Below are 16,470 nucleotides of genomic sequence, written 5' to 3' on the forward strand. Positions count from 1 at the left end.
GCACGCACGCACGCACGCACGCACGCACGCACGCACGCACGCACGCACGCACGCACGCACGCACGCACGCACGCACACACACACACACACACACACACACACACACAGCGCCAGATGGACACCTCCTCTCATTAGTGTGTATGTGTTGCATTATGAGATATTGTTTTTAAAAGACACCAGAGCTTCACGGATACAACATGTAATGTAAAAACCATCGGCGCATCTCATCTTCCATTAACAGCAGCTGCTTGGACAGATCAGTCGTCTTCACACCACTGCCAATGCATTTGATAAGCTGGACTGATTTTAAAAAATGTGTAATATGTGTGATTTCAAAACTGTCATTGCAGCTGAGTTGGGGAGACTTATTTTGTTGTTGGTGAATTTCAGAAAGGTCAGTTCTTATGGTAAAACTCATCCAAGAAAATTGGATTTCAAGAGAAAACAGCATCGGCTTTTCTCCAAATTCAAATTGAACTTCAACATTTTAAAATAATCATGAATATAAATGCTTGTGCTTTTTGAATTCTATAGCAAAACAGTATGTTGTGCAAAAATTCCATCTCTCATTAAGTATGCACAAATCTACCCTTTGGTTTGATCTTGTCTTTCAATAGATGTATTAAGCTATACGCATGCATAAATTAAGGTTTTCACTTGACCTTCACACTGTAAGGCAAAAAACAGTATATCTGCAAGGACACGAGGAGTGATTATGTACACACACACACACATACACACACACACACACACACACACACACACATATATATATATATATACACACAGCGGTTTCAGAGTGAATTTCGAGATATAATACAACTCCATAAACACTATGAGATTCAGCTGAATGCTTTGGAAAAAAGTCAACCTTAAGTCAACAAATGAATGAAAACATACATGTAAACTAGCGGTGCCACAATATATCGGTACGATAACCACAATATTCAAAAAATTAAATATTGATATTGCGTTAATAATACATGTATGATAATATGATGGCAGATGTTAGGCTTTGTGGATACCAGTTTATCTGGTTGCCTTTTCACCATTCATCAATTAAGTGTAATTGTTCTTTTTGGACATTTTGGTAGAGTTATGGTTACATGTCTCTCCACCTCCATATTCAGATCAAGTAATTCTTTTGCCAAAAAAGAAACAAAACATACAATAAACAAAGTAAATATGAATTTGACTGATAACATTATTTTTTCAAATTTTCTACAGATATTGTGATAATATTGTTTTTGTGAATTATTTTGGCAATGATAATCAAGTAGTGAAAATCTGATATTGTGACTAGGGCACAGCAATATGACTTCAAATATCAATATCACGATTATTTCATACTTTTACCTCGATTATGATTAATGAATAATTATTTTGGCACTTATCGGTCTCTGTCTCTTTATTTGAGCCATGCACTCTTCATATTCTGCAATGTGATCGTGCGTAATGTGATTAAACAAATTGGCGGTGTTTGTCACTATCAACTATTGAACTATTTTTCACATTATTATTTTTGTGTTCACATTATTATTTTTGTTTTGACTATTGTTATTGGATTTGTTTGTTTTTCAGTTTACTTTGTTGTGTTACTCGCACATGTTCGAAATAAAAAAACTAAACTAAACTAAACTAAACTAAACTATCAATGTTGCATTCACCACTGACTGGTAGTTGTTATTGATAAGGCCGCATCCACAAGTCTTTGTTTCTGCCCGTCCAGACTACAGACTTTTTTTTTTAACTAAAATGGGTCCGGCAGTGTTTTCAAAAGTTTCAGTTTTTGGGGCTTGAAAACTCCAGAGTAATGTGGACACCACTCGTAAACATAGCAAAAGTGATGCATTTTAAAACTAAAATGTATCAGTGTGGACATAGCCTGTTTGCGCTCGTTTCATCCACATCGCCAACTTTACTTCGACTGAACGCTCACTATCGTTAGTTGGACGGGGTGGGGGCACGTGATGGAACACGAGGTATTTTTTTTAAGGGGACAGTTCATGAACACACAGATTGGGGAACGTATTAACTGAATTAACCATCATGAGCAAGATTAAGTTGGTGAGAGATTCTAAATATTGGCTTTGATACCTTTTTGGATAATTGCCCAGCCCCAATCGTGACAGCCCTACGTAGAAGAATAAAATGAAATTCCCTCCTTGTATTACATGTATATGAATAAAAGTACTGTACATTTTTGACACTGTTACGCTAATGCTGTTATCTCACTGAGACCCAGAAAAATATACATACAGCACTTCAGTCTGGAGTGTGAGTGACTGTGAGAGGTCAGGATACACTGCGGAGGCCACACTGTTATCATCCCTCTATCAAAGAACACTGATATGTGTGTGTATGAGTATTTAAATGTGTGTATACAATTTTATGCATGTGATAGGTAATGCTAATGCACAGTGTTTTATGACATTGCTTGTTTGTTTGGGTAAAAACACGGAAAAAGAAAGTGAGAGGGGAAGAGAGAAAAAAGGATTCATTCAAAAAATAGCTACATGTGCATGAACCTATAAACATACACATAACATAAATATACAGACAAATACACACATGCATGCCCACATCTACTCACATACAGTCTGTAAGCTGTCTGAAAGCTGTACTGCTGACAGTGTAAAGGTCAAAGGTCATAAGTCAAAGGTTAAGATCCAGTCAGCAAGAGTGGACCCCACAGGAGACCTCACCTCTGCTAGACCCCGTCTTCAAGTGTGTGTGTATGTCTGCTGATAGTGTGTATGTGTGTGCAGACACATCTACGCCATATTCCCTACCATGTAAGGATGTGTGTGTCTATCACAAAGCACACAGTAGGTATGTAATCCCCACTTTATGTGACTGTGCATGCCTGTTTTATGTGCATGTGTGTGTGTGTGTGTGTGTATGTGACCCCGTGCCCTACATCCTGACAGGAAGAGCCAGCGGGCTAAGAGGGGAGCGCTGTACCCCGAGGTGTCAATCACAGATTGAGATTGACAGACGAGTTAGCTAACGCTGCTCTCACATTCACCCACACACTCTCCCTCTCAGGACTACACTCTGTCACTCTCTCAGCCTGGATGTCTTTCACTCTCTTTCTGTCTCTGTCTGCTCTCTGGTTCCTCTTTGTCTCTGTGCTGTGTCGCTCACCCCCCCCATCTCTCTTTTCTGTCTGTCTCACAGCCCGTGTCTGTACATCCATGTGCTGTTTGCAGTTTGTCAATTTACCCCCGTTCTCTTTCTCTCTATCTCCCAGCCAGTCTCTCCTCTTTTTCTCTGACAGATGGGTGCCTTAGACCATTTCTATTTCTGCTCTCTCTCTCTCTCTCTCTCTCAATACATCTCCTGTCTTTAGTTTTCTAGCTTTCTCCACAGCACATGATGCAGTCATTCATGCATGCACACACGTTTACTGTGTGTGTGTTGAACATCTCTGTTCGTGTGTTTTTGTTTGGTTGTCCTTGTGATATCAAATTTGAGATTTCTGGTTAACTTGGACATTCGTGCTTTTCATCGCAACAGGGAAAATAAAATGATAACATATTGGATATGGTGGTTTACACAAACAAAAAGATGTCAAGATACATATTAACATTAAATTGTTGCTAACAGAGATACATACACAATTTTATCCTATATTAAAATTTGTGCTGGATTCATGTCAGGCTCGGTTTGTGGGTAATGTTTAGTTAAACCAAAAACAACCAAAAAACTGCAGAACTGCTTTCATTACAAACATTGAGAGGACTGTTAAAAATAGAAAAAGGAATACTTAATCAAAAATAATAAATTGACTTAAGAAAGTGTTTGAGTTCCAAGTGAGACTGGTGGATAACTTCATATTTTCTGGGGGAAACTCGATCCTGTGATTGCAGCTCTCTGCTTTGCCTGAGAGTCCTCACATTATCCTGATATATGAATACTTAATGCAAAGTTTTGGTATTAACGCAAATATTTAACCATCATTTACCATTCTCATACTATATCTGTGAAAATAGTGTTCATTGTAAACAGGAGCATTCAGAAGATGAGCCATGTTTTAATGACATGAGGTGTCCAGATTGTGCCAACACTGCTGCCAGCACTGCCGTCACTGACAGACTAACATGGTGTGAACCTGAACACCAGTCATGGAGAGTACAAGCCTGACAATAAATGCATCCTGTGGTGATGACAGGGCTGCATTTAAAAATCAAAAATCACATTGGAAAAACAAGTGATCCTACACACACTGTGTTTCATATAAATTGGTGATTGTGTCCTGTGGTTAACGCAAGATGTTTTGCTGTGCGGTCTATAGCATGTTGTGCTATGTAGCAATGTGCTAATTCTATTATTTACCTCGTGAGCGTCTAGACGGAGGAGCTAATTATTGCTGATGTTTAAACTTTGCAGAGTTGTAAAATCCTTCCTCTAAGGAGCATAAACTGCTGTACAGTGTCTTGTTTTGTGATAAAGGTTTTAAAGCTGGACTTCCTGGTTTGTATCTCATCTTCTCACCAGTACCTGTAGCCACACGCCCACACCAATGCAGCCCCTTGATGCAGGGCTATTTTTGGCCATGCAGGATGAGGAGCAGTGGCGCTTTATGAGCGATTTCTTGATAACACAGCTAATATAGATTCATGCACTTAATGTTACATGTTACATGAAGCAACTGAAAGCGTAGGTACAGCATGTTTCATTGAATTAAGGTGGAATTTGTATTTGACTAAACTGGGTCTTCTAATATTTTTGGAACTATTGTAGTTTTTTCTAGTCAACCATGTAACTGCTTTAAGTGAAATAGATTGAAGATTAAAATCTAATTTGGTTCCATTAGGCTACATTGATCAAATTGACCACACCCATGAAATAAGTGCATCCTGTCCCTGTTGATTATATTCTACTGAACGATGATGTTAAAAGACACCAATAAAGAGACAGTCCTCACAAGTATGGTACAAGTTGTCTGTGTGCATCTGGCAGTACATGTTCGTCCTTACACTAAGGCATCCTGGTCTTTGAAGATGCATGTGTGTGTCCTCTTGGGGGCCATTAAAGTGTGTGAATGGTCTGTTAGTGGGTTAAACACACTCACACTGACCCTTCAGCCACAACTTTAACCCGCTCACAAAAGGCCCACAGCGCTTCACTGTAGAGAGAGTTGGTTTTTCAATTGGAATCTGAGATCGGGAAATCTTTCGCATTTATCCAACAAAACGAATTGGTTTTTGGTCAGTGCGAGAGTACGTTTCACCTGGAACCTGACAGCATGAATTCATTTGTTTGTGTCAGTAATTGAGCAAGTTTTTTACTTCTGTCTGTGTGTGTGTGTGTGTGTGTGTGTGTTTTTGTGTTTGTGTGTGTTGTGTTGTGTGTTTGTTTTTATGTTAAGGCGAGGAACAGAGTGAAAGGAGGGAAAGTGAGAAAGTTAGATTTGAGTATAGAAGCCATTCTGTCAAACTATATTCAGAGACTGTTTTAAAAAACATAGGGGAGCCTCCTGTTCTATTCTACACTCTGTTTGCATTTTTCTTCCTCTATCTCATTGTATGGTCTTCCTCCATAATTTCTCTTTCTCATCCCTTTCTTTCTCCCCATCCTCTGATTCCATTTCCCCCACTCTCTCCCGTGTTCATCTCCCTGTATACTGCTCTATCTTCCATCTGCCCCCCCCCTCATCGCTTTCCTTTCGTCTCGACACCTGACAGAGACAGGATCCAGCAGTAAATCTCCTAAAGCACAGTCACACACCATCATTCACACCACAGAGCTAGAGAGAGAGTGAAAAAGAAAAAGAGAGAGAGAGAGAGAGAGAGAGTGAAGAAAGGCGGGGAGGTGGGAGAGGGAGACACTGAGTGTTAGTTTGCTGAAGAGGAGAACAAAAGATACAAGATAACAAAAAGACAAACAGACACAAAATGGCCTGAGACGCAGGCGGTGGTGAGGGGGGAAACAGACACTGATGGAGGTGCTAAAAGAGTGATGGAAGGGAAGAGACAGTGAGGAAAAGAGATAAAGACACAAGCTTTCACATAACTCACACACACAGTACACGGTAGTCCATCCATGCACACACACACACACACACACGCACACACACACACACACAGACACAGACACAGACACACACATAACATTGGCAGGATGAGCAGCATGATTAAGATTCCCCTTGGGCCAGAAGACATCCTTCCTGCCCCAGTGGAGTGGGACACGTTGGGCTAAGCTCCTTGGGCAGAAAGCCTCAACTTATGGAGGACCACCACTCAGCACTCAACGCCTCACTTTAAGCTACGTGCGTGTTCATGCATGTGTCAGCCTGTACAGATATGTGTGCATGTGTGAGCCGATGTCGAAGCGCTATCTCTCACACTGGAGTTGAGTCGTGTTTTTTTCAGATTGTGTCTCTGCTTACGCACGCTAATCCGTCCTCGTGCATGAGTCTTCACTTGAATTCATTTGTCTGTATCCGTGTACTCGGGATTGTGTTGGTGTGTGTTTGTGTGTGTGCGTGTGTGTGTGCGTGTGTGTGTGTGCGTGTGTGTGCGCGTGTGTGTGTGTGTGACAGCGGGCTGGGCAGAGTGTCCATAGCCGGTGGTTTATGGCTGCTGAGGTCTGATTACATTGGTGCGACTGGAGGGGTGAGCAGACTGGTGGTTCTATCTGTCTTCTGTGTGGCTGACTGAACAGACACACAGCGAATGGAGATGGCTCAGCCAGAGACACTTGGCCTGACTCCCAGAGATCTCACAGGGATACAGCCACATAATGGATTCACACAAGAGAACGCACCCAATTCATACTTGATTTGCGACTTCCATGTCTGTCATTGAATCTGATTATTATTTAAGTTGAAAGTGTTGAACCCTGGTCGGCGGGGAGTTGTGAAAAAACACTTCTTCACGTGTAAGTCCATATATTACCACATTCATAATGCTTCGTTTGAATGTGTTTCACTTGTGAAATGATGAATGTGTCCAGCCATCCCCGAAAATCAAGTTAGGATCAAGTCGTTTATATAATAACAATTCATCATTCTGCACTTACCTGACTGTGTTAGCGGGCTGCCAGCATTGCCAGAAGCTGATAACCCCTGATTTGTGCTGCTGATCCCAAAGAACATGACCTGAATGCATTTACTGCTGAATTAAATTCCATCCTTTCCTGTTCTATAGAGAGTGTAACACCTACAAAACTGTGTATCTATGTATGTTTAACCTCTTATTTTCTTTAGGGCTGCAACTAATGATTACAGTTCAAGATGACATCTCATTTGTATGACCCAAACCCACTAATATTCACTTTACAATTAAGGTAACCATCAAATAATCACATTGGAGAAACTAAATCATTTGGATTTTTTTTTTTTTTTTTTTTAAATACTCAAAACTTTTAATCGCTTATCAAAACAGTTGCTGGTTAATTTTGTCGATCAACTAATAGATTAATCAATTCACTGCTGCTTTGTTGTTTGTGTTTTTATTAATACAGTAGTGAGATATAATATGGTGGTATTATATTTACAATTTAACATATCATTTTTCATTAACAGTCAAATTTGATGGATGTTTGATTTTTCTTTTTTTTGTAACAACCTTTAGTGCTGTCTCAAGGTCAACAAAAGCCTCCACTGAAGAGAAGCTTTATGTTAAAATTCTGCTCCGCAAAGCTTGGTCAAAATACTTGTTCATACAGCCTGAATAGTGGAAGGCAACCGGGAAAATTCTCAGTTCTCCTGAACTGTTTAATTACTGTATGCTTTAGATTACCAATGTCAGGGTGGATAGTTGGGTACTGATACTGATTCTGCTACTGTTAAACCTGTCAGCCTGCGCATCACCGGAATCAAAAGATTCGCTTTTAGCTCTATCTGCTGCAATAAATGTATTTTATAAATGTATTTGGCATGGTCCTTAATAAATACATAAATAACTAAACAAATATATAGAATGTGTGTATATATACCGTAGCCTATATATATTGTATATATTTATATACTCTGAAATCGGTATGGTCCTTAAAAAAATCCAGTTTCTGGCTGGTTCTATCTCTATTATAATTAAGTCAATTCTTTGCTCCATAGAGTCTGATCTTTATATAGAATGAGGCAGTGTTTTAAGGTGTTCCTTGCTTAATGATAACCATGGTGGATTTATATAATACACAGAGGGATAAAGCAGAGGTAGCGTGCTTTATCTTGTGACTGTAAGACTGTGACTGTATGACTGTGCACTAGTAGGAAGCCCAGCGAGAGAGGAAGAAGTGACAGAGAGAAGAGAGGGGGGAGAGGTAGCAATTGGGAAGGGGGTGGGGGGTTGGGATGCGGGGCAGAGAACAGGAGGTTGGATGTTGTTACATTTATTGAGAAGTAGCTAAGCCCTTTGTGCTGTGGGAATTTGAAGACGAGAGAGGAGAAAGGACAAAGATGGGGCCGGTAGATGGGAGAGTGACGTTGTGAAAGATGAGAAATGAGAAAGAAAATAAATAGACATAAAACCCAGAACGACTGTGGGGGTGGGGGGGGAGTCGGAGACACAGAGAGAGAGCTGGAATAGATGGACAGTGATGTATAGGTGTACTGGGCAGTTCAGTACAGTGAGTACGGCACAGGGTTGCTCCCAAGTGTGTACCATGTATGAAATTATAGAGAACAATGTGGCGTAAAGCGATGAGGGAGTCTCAGATGCCTTCTGTTGTTTCTGTTCACTTCCAGTATATCGGAAAGAATCACCTTCAACCAGCCACTACAGTGAGTGTTTGTGTTTGAGAGAGAGTGAGGCAGAGAGAGCGAGAAAAGGAGAGGACAACAGACGTAGGGAGCAAAAGAGAGGAATAAGAGGAAGATAATGACGAGACGAAACTTGTGTGTGTTCGTGTGTGAATGTATGTGTGCATGTGAGTGTGTGTGTATGTAACTTAGCGCATGTGAGTGTGTGAATGTGATTTTATGTGAATCCTAAATGTGGATGAAAACCAAGGCTTTAGGTTTTTAATCAGCCCCATCTGAGCGCGGTATGGGGAGTCTGAGAAGCTTTCATGTAGAGTTTCTCTTTCTCACACTCTCACACATACACACACGCGCGCGCACACGCACACACACACACGCGCATGCGCATTCACACACACACACACACACACACACACACAAAGCATCCCCTCATGCCTTCTGTTCTAAATTTACACCAAACATGAGAACAGGAGAAAAGGGGAGGAGGCAAGGAGGAGCGAGGCAAGGTAAGGGAGTGAGGAAGGAGAGTAGCGGAAGAAAGGTGGAGGACATAAGTGTTGAGACAGTGGGTGGAGGAAAACGAAAAGAGTGGAGGGAAAATGCGCAGGACACACGCACGGGAGAGGTGGCAGAGGTGCAGAGAGGCATGAGGAAGAGGCTAATCTAAAAGAGAAACAAAGGAGAGGAGAGGAGCCCAATTTGATTTAGACAGTGGGCAAGAGAGATGGAGAGAGGGAGGGATGGACAGAGTTAGATAGACAGGGAGTGAAGGAGGGAGGAAGGGAGGGAGAAGGACAGTGGTATATTAGTCAAGGTGTCCAGTCTATGTATTGCCTGCTGCGCAATACCACCCCCCTGATTTACTCTGCCGAGTGACTGATGAGAGGGAGGAAGAGAAGGAGGGATGCAGAGATGAAGGGATGAGAGAAGAGGGAGGTCTCGCAACGAGCGTTTAGGCCAAATTAACGGCACCTCATAAATTAGACTAACAGCCAAAGCGGAGGGGCAGGAGGGGAGGGGCTGTGGAAGTCTGTGTGTGTGTGTGTGTGTGTGTGTGTGTGTGTGTGTGTGTGTAAGTTTATGTGTGTGTAATTGTGTTTCTGTGTACACAAGTAACTATGTGCTGTGCATGTATGTGAATGATGACATGTCAAGAGGGAACAATTTGAACCAGTGCAAACAGATTACTCTCTGATAAAGTAGTGATATCCAACCGCTCACTCATACAAACACAATCTTCCCTTGATTACCACACGTACTGAAGCGTTTTCTCCTGCATGATGCACTCGTAAACGGAAACAGCAGGAAGACTGTACACACTTAGCATGCTGAATTTTGGTTGCCCACCTTTTTCACTCTTGAAATATTGATTTCTATTAAACTTTTCCACCATTGCATATGACGTACAATTTGTGTGAGGTAGAGACGTTTGCCCTTCTGATATGTAAGCCTATTTCTTAAAAAATTATCTTCAGCTTAAAGAAATTTGCATTAGCAAATAAATCTTAAAGGATAAGTAATTGTGCGTAGGCTGTGATTTTTATTTTATTTTATCAACACGATACAGACCCTTTTAGATTGAACTTAAACTGCCCACTGCCAAAGAAAATGTTTAAACTGAAAATATCTGCAAAATGTCACTATCAGTTTATTTCATTTGTTTTCCCTCCAACATTTGCTCCTGGCAACAAAAGCAGTAATATTTTAATGGTTAGGCATAACGAATGTAAAGATTGTGTTGCGTTAAATGCTGAAAAAAGTGACTTAAAAGCACAATTTTAATGGGAGATGGGACTTTGTGCATTGGCTTTTTCAGTATTTCACTGAATCCATGTCTTTTCTCTGACTTAAACCAAAGGGGGCTCTTAACCTAACACCGCACAGCACACAGGACGAACAGAGTCCTGTGCTTTGTGAATCCAACCATCTACCCTGTCCTCCTCCGTGTGACAATCTGGGCAGTATAAGGATGTCACAGTTCATGGATGAGAAAAAAACAGTTGCCACTCCAATTTAATCCAGGCAGCAATTATGTTTCCAACGCAAATTTGGCAAAGCAAATTAGAAGTGTGTGAATGTATTTTGTAGGAGGCAGAGTTATCGTAAGTGAACTTTCAGTTTACACAAGGCTTAATACAATTCTTATTCCCTTTCAGGTTAATACTAAAATAAAGTAACTCAGTCCCTCCATCTTCTCGCTTCATGAATGTTTTCTGTTTCTATTCAAGCTACACGTATCTTAAATCCTCCCTCATAAACGTTATTTATGTTTCTCACTTCACATTCTGAAGAAATGTTAACTCTGTCAGAAGTGCAGGACTTGCCGATCGCTGTGTGATTACAGCAGTGCTTGACACACACACACACACACACACACACACACACATGCGCGCGCACACACACACACACACACACAAATCTTGGCAGTGTAGAGTTGATGCTCAGAGTGATTAAAGTGGCGTGCTTCTGAGTGTGTCACCTGGGTGCTGCTGTATCTTAAATCAGGACAGTGGGGCTCAGATTGGGTATTGACTGGCCCGCAGAAGTCTCCATCCATCACACTGAGAAACGATAGCACAGCGGCAGCCCTGATGTAGCCATATACCACTAATGTTGCTCTCTGGCAGGCTGAGGTGACGTAAGGTTAGGGTTATGGCACGAAGGGTTATTTATGTTGCATGGTAAGCAGGCAGAGAGGCCTGTCTCGTTGGCAGATGTGGACCGACAGGCAAACACGTCTGCGTGTCAAGACATGGATAAACACACGTTCGGAGGCTAATACAAAGGAGAGAGTACCTGTGACAAACACAAGCTGACAGACACATATGCTCAGATCTGCAGCACTTACTGTAAGAGATAAGACTTCCTTTTCTTGTCGCTGTCCTCTTGTCTCTCACTCTCAGCAATACACACACAGGCGCAGAGATGCACACTACCCACAGACGTACCACTCTGTCTTGAGGGCCTGAGCTGCATCTTTTGACTGTGTGCCTAATGATAATAAATGAGCCATCATGGGTGGGGAGGGAGGCACTAAGTCATCCCCTTCATCGACAGGAGGAAGACTGGAAGCCCCAAGGTCACCTCACTGTCAGCATCACTCTCCCTAACGACTCCTCTTGCTCGCACACACATGCATGCATGTACACATGCATATGCGCTCGCAGAAAAAGTGCCACAAAGTGCACCATGCCATGTTTACACTCATACACTGCCCGCGCACACACGCATACACACCAGAGAACACCTGGAGAGACCGCTGCATTGATCTTCATGATAAATCTTATTTTTGTTGAGACAAGTGTAAGTATCTGTCACTAGGTGAGATATTTTCAAACGTAACTCCACTTGTCTTTGCAATTTTTTTCGCCAAGAAAGGTAACATTGAGGCTAGATGGTGATCTCTCTAATTCAGTGGTTGCCAAGCTCTTGCTGTTTGTGGGCAGTCCAGCCAAAGCAAACAATCCAGTATTTCATTTGTGTAGCAGAAATGTTGTTCTTTGTTTTGTTTTTTTTCTTTCCTTATCTGTTATCTGTTACGATTTATCCTCCGACCTCTTTGGCTGTCTTGACTCCCCGTGTCAGAAACCACCGCTCTAAGTTCTAGATAATGAAGTTTCTCAAAAAAAGAGAAAAGTCACTATAAACCATTAACTGGTAATGATTTGCTTATTATACTCAAAATTTGATTTTTAATACTTTGGGAGTCAACTGAAGTTGTTGTCGTGATGTTGAAATTGTAGTTTTCAGTTATCTGGCAGCACAACTACACTGTGCACAGTGCAAATCATATCACCAGCCAGCCTTTTCCTTTTGCAAAACAGTACCAGATCAGATCAGCTGAGGAGGACAAACATTGCATAACTGAGACATGTCTTTATAAGCCCCCATACCCCACCCCCACCTCCACCCCTGACCCTCCTGGTTTCCGTCCCTCTCCCTAATGAGCTGCCATGTATTCTCATCTCTCAGAGGCACAGATCACAATTCAAATCCAAATATGGGGGGGGGGTAGAATTCTTCCAGCCAAGAGACACAAACCAAAGAACTGCAAACCAATGAATATTATTAATGCTGTACTAAAAATGTAAAGTTTGTGGGAGAGAGGAGGCATCAGAAGTCGCGTCGGAGAAATGAACAGGAAGGTAGCGCCTTCACTTTCAACTATGGGAATTCTTTTCTCACACACACACACACACACACACACATATAGATTACACATGCACACATACATGCATGGGCACACATACACACGCGTGCACGCTCTTGCACACGCACACACACAGGTTGCAAGTTTAGACTGGAGCTGTAGAAAGCTAATTTGCACCACATTGAAATGCATCTCAATTAAAGAGAAACACATCGAGGTGCCAGGGGAGAAGAGAAGAGAGAGATGTGAGAGAATGGGAGGGAGGAACGGGGTGTGAAACAGATAGTGTGTGAGAGTATGAGAGTAATAGAAAGAGAGGGGGAGTGGGGAGTGTTGAGGGGGGTTTGGGTTCCACTGTATTTGGCAAGGAAAGAAGGGAGACAGAGAGAGAGAGAGAGAGAAAGAGAGAATGTTTTTATCTTCTTCTCTTGGAAAAACATCTCATTTTGGGATGAATCAGATTTAGAAAGGGTGTTAGGAGGTTGATGCACAGCTAAAATCCTAACTAACTTCAACCTCGTTATCACCAGCTCTTTGGTTTGGCGCCAGCACGCCAGGGCTGTCCCTGCTCAAACTGCTTATATCTGTGTCCGTGTGTGTGTGTCCGCACGCGCGCGCATGTGTGTGTGTTTGTTTGCACTGGTATTTTTAAGCCCAAGGCCATGTACTGTATGTTAGAATAGGTAGATACGTGAAAGACACAATAAGGTGTGTAGGCAAGTGTGACTGCAGGCCTGCATCAATGTGTTTTTGGTATTTTTGACAATGTGCTGAATGCTTTGTTTGTCATATTTGTCCACGTTAAAAAAATTAGATAATGTGCATTTGAATGCGTATGTGCCTGTTATGTGTGATTTAGTAACTGCATCTGAGAGAACAAACAACAACCGGAGGAAAGAAAAAAAAAAAGAAAAGAAGAAGAAAAAAAAAAAAAACACACACACACACACACTCACAATCTGTCACATGGAAAAATCAGGATTGGCTTTGTATGCCGCTACCATTTTGCACGGACTGTCAAGACTGCGATGATGCTGCCAGCCCACCACTTTAACAACATCAAATACAAGTAGATTCATTCTTTCATACTGTCAAAAGATACTCAACTTGTCTGCTTCTTGCAAGAGCACTTTAACCTGGTGTTTGCCTCTTCTCCAATATAAGTCACACAGCTCTTAGATTGAAGAGCATTCTGGGAAATCAAGTCCTTTTGATCTTATTCCAGTCTTAAGATGTAGCGCCCTAACTCCTGACTGCTGCAGCACTGTAGCAGCACTATCACCATGATGTAATGCACCTACCCACATACTTTATCATCATTATCAGTGATAATCAGATGATCAGTATTATAACTATCATTAAGAAGTGCCTGGCAGAACAACACTATCATCATCATCATCATCATCGTCGCTGTCGTCTTGACTGCCATCAGCGACACCATGTCAGCACATCATCAGAGAATACATCATCTCATTTTCACCTGACAAAAAACTGATGGGGGTCGCTGAGGCTAAATGATTGGTCCATTGCATGATTGGCTGGCCATGTCTACAAAAAAGGTTCACAATCTCTACTGAAACATCTGTGTGAGTCCCAGCCCGAAACTCATCTGAAGAGAGTACAGGAGGTAAATTGAGGAGGGATGACAAGGGACACTCTCCCAATGAAATTTCTTTGATACATTATTACTTTTACTTTAAATGTACCATGTCTGGCAGCACGAAAAAAAAAATCTTATTATTAAATATCCACAGCTCACCCGCTGGTAACAGATCATTTCTTTCTGCACTTTCACCCCAGCTTTTGGAGATATAGTACGGCAGAACCTTAACTGTTGTCTGGCAACTTCCTCTCATGTCATCTGAGTTATAAGCCGCCTTCATTTGTGTTTAAGTCAGTGGTCTTGTTTGGTCAATCCTCTTAGCCAACCCCTTGTTTGTCTTGCAGTCGTATAGCTAAGCTAAAATAAGCAGTGGCCTTCTTCCATATAAACCTCCAGCTGGTGACAAGCATGTCAAAGCCAGAAGAACCAACTGTGTATCAGTGAAGGCCCTGACAGCTAAATATATAAATATATAAGCTAAAAGAAAAACTGCTTACATGGGTTTTCCTTTTCCTCCAATACTTTGAGTTAGCATAATCTCTCTCTCTCTGTCCCTCTTTTCTTTTTGCTCACTTATTCTTTCCTTGCATGCACATGACTGAGCAGAGCCGGCGCGCACCCACACACACACACGCACACACATGCACGCACACACACACACAAACACACACACACACACACACGCCAAGAAACACATTTCTGTGCAGGCTTCACTATCACTGTCCCTTACTGTACATGGACAATAAAACACATCAGCAAACTGCTCAGACAACCTCCACAGGCACTTTGTCATGTCCTCTGTGTCTTTACGGCCTCTCAATCTGCCCTTGATGACACCGCTTATGAGCCTTTAAGCGGCCCTCTGTTGTGCACGGGCTGACAGATCGAGTTGTCATTACATTAAGTAGGGACTCTCTATTAGTGCAAATGGTGGAACATAACCAGATAATCGGCTGTGGACAGCAAGTGTGGCTATGTGGGAGGTGAGATGCTAACGGATGGTGTGTGGGAGAGTAATGTTTTATGTTGGAGGAAGTGTGATGTCTCCATTATAGACAAGCTTAATTGATAAACAGGACAATAAAAGCAGCAAATGGCACCAAAGATTTATGCCTACAGCACAGACAGCAGTACTGTAGGATGACACTGTCTTTATAAGGGGGGGTAATGGCACTGACAATAATAGCATATTAAGTTGAGGCTTTAGAACAATATCAAACAATGTAATCATTGTAGAGAAATAAAAGACTAATAAAATCCCTCTCACAAAAGGAGGGGAGCAGTGCTTCCCTGAGGGATCCCTCAAATGTTTCTTTCTTCTCACACTCCACACTCCTCTCACCTTACCACCCCCCACCCCACCCCACACACACACACACACACACACACACACACCCGGCTGTATTTTACTATCTCCACCCTCCGTGACAGGAATACTGACTGATAATTGTCACAAATGGCCACGTTTAATTCCCGTGCACAATAAGAGAGAACTTAGCTGCCATGGGATTTAAAAAAATAAATAAATAAAATTTTGAAAGAGAGCAGCGGAGGAGCTGCGCTACCACGCTGTCTCTTCCAGCTCATGGCACGAGAAAAACAATTCATGAAACGCTTCTTTAAGTGGTTTATGGTGATCATTTCAAAAGTGTCCGCTCATTTAGACACGCCCGTTTCAAATCAGTACAACAAATCAGAAGGAGCACTTTCAAATGTTTGTCGGTGGGAAAACAGCAAATTATTACAATCAAGCAACAATTCTGGCCGAAGTGTGCTCACCAAAATATCCGGATCAGAGCTCAATGTACGGAGAATCCCGAGGAGTTTCCCCTGTCTTTCTTCACCCCAAGTTGAAGACAGCGATCAGACGCGCTCCCACAGTCCCGACTGAACTGCGAAGAGAAAAAGGGTAAAGACCACATTGAGAGAAAAGCACGTCAGCCCACAGACGCTCACATCCTGGGCGGCAATCGAGGTCAACCTCCCCTCCCCGACTCCCCAACACCCCCA

At 42.0% G+C, this 16,470-nt stretch overlaps 1 long non-coding RNA gene across 1 annotated transcript in view; it reads right to left on the minus strand.

Moving 5' to 3' along the window:
• Positions 1-16,358, minus strand: part of LOC147818395 (uncharacterized) — a 40,025-nt gene extending 23,667 nt beyond the window's left edge. Inside the window, exon 1 of the long non-coding RNA XR_015438002.1 lies at positions 16,240-16,358. This is a non-coding gene — a long non-coding RNA (uncharacterized LOC147818395). The remainder of the gene's footprint in view (positions 1-16,239) is intronic.
• Between the last annotated feature and the right edge of the window lie 112 nt (positions 16,359-16,470).

Source organism: Seriola lalandi, unplaced genomic scaffold (genome assembly GCF_002814215.2).
Source record: "Seriola lalandi dorsalis isolate HSWRI2012SDOR001 ecotype SW California unplaced genomic scaffold, Sedor1 jcf7180002054591, whole genome shotgun sequence".
Taxonomy (NCBI): domain Eukaryota; kingdom Metazoa; phylum Chordata; class Actinopteri; order Carangiformes; family Carangidae; genus Seriola; species Seriola lalandi.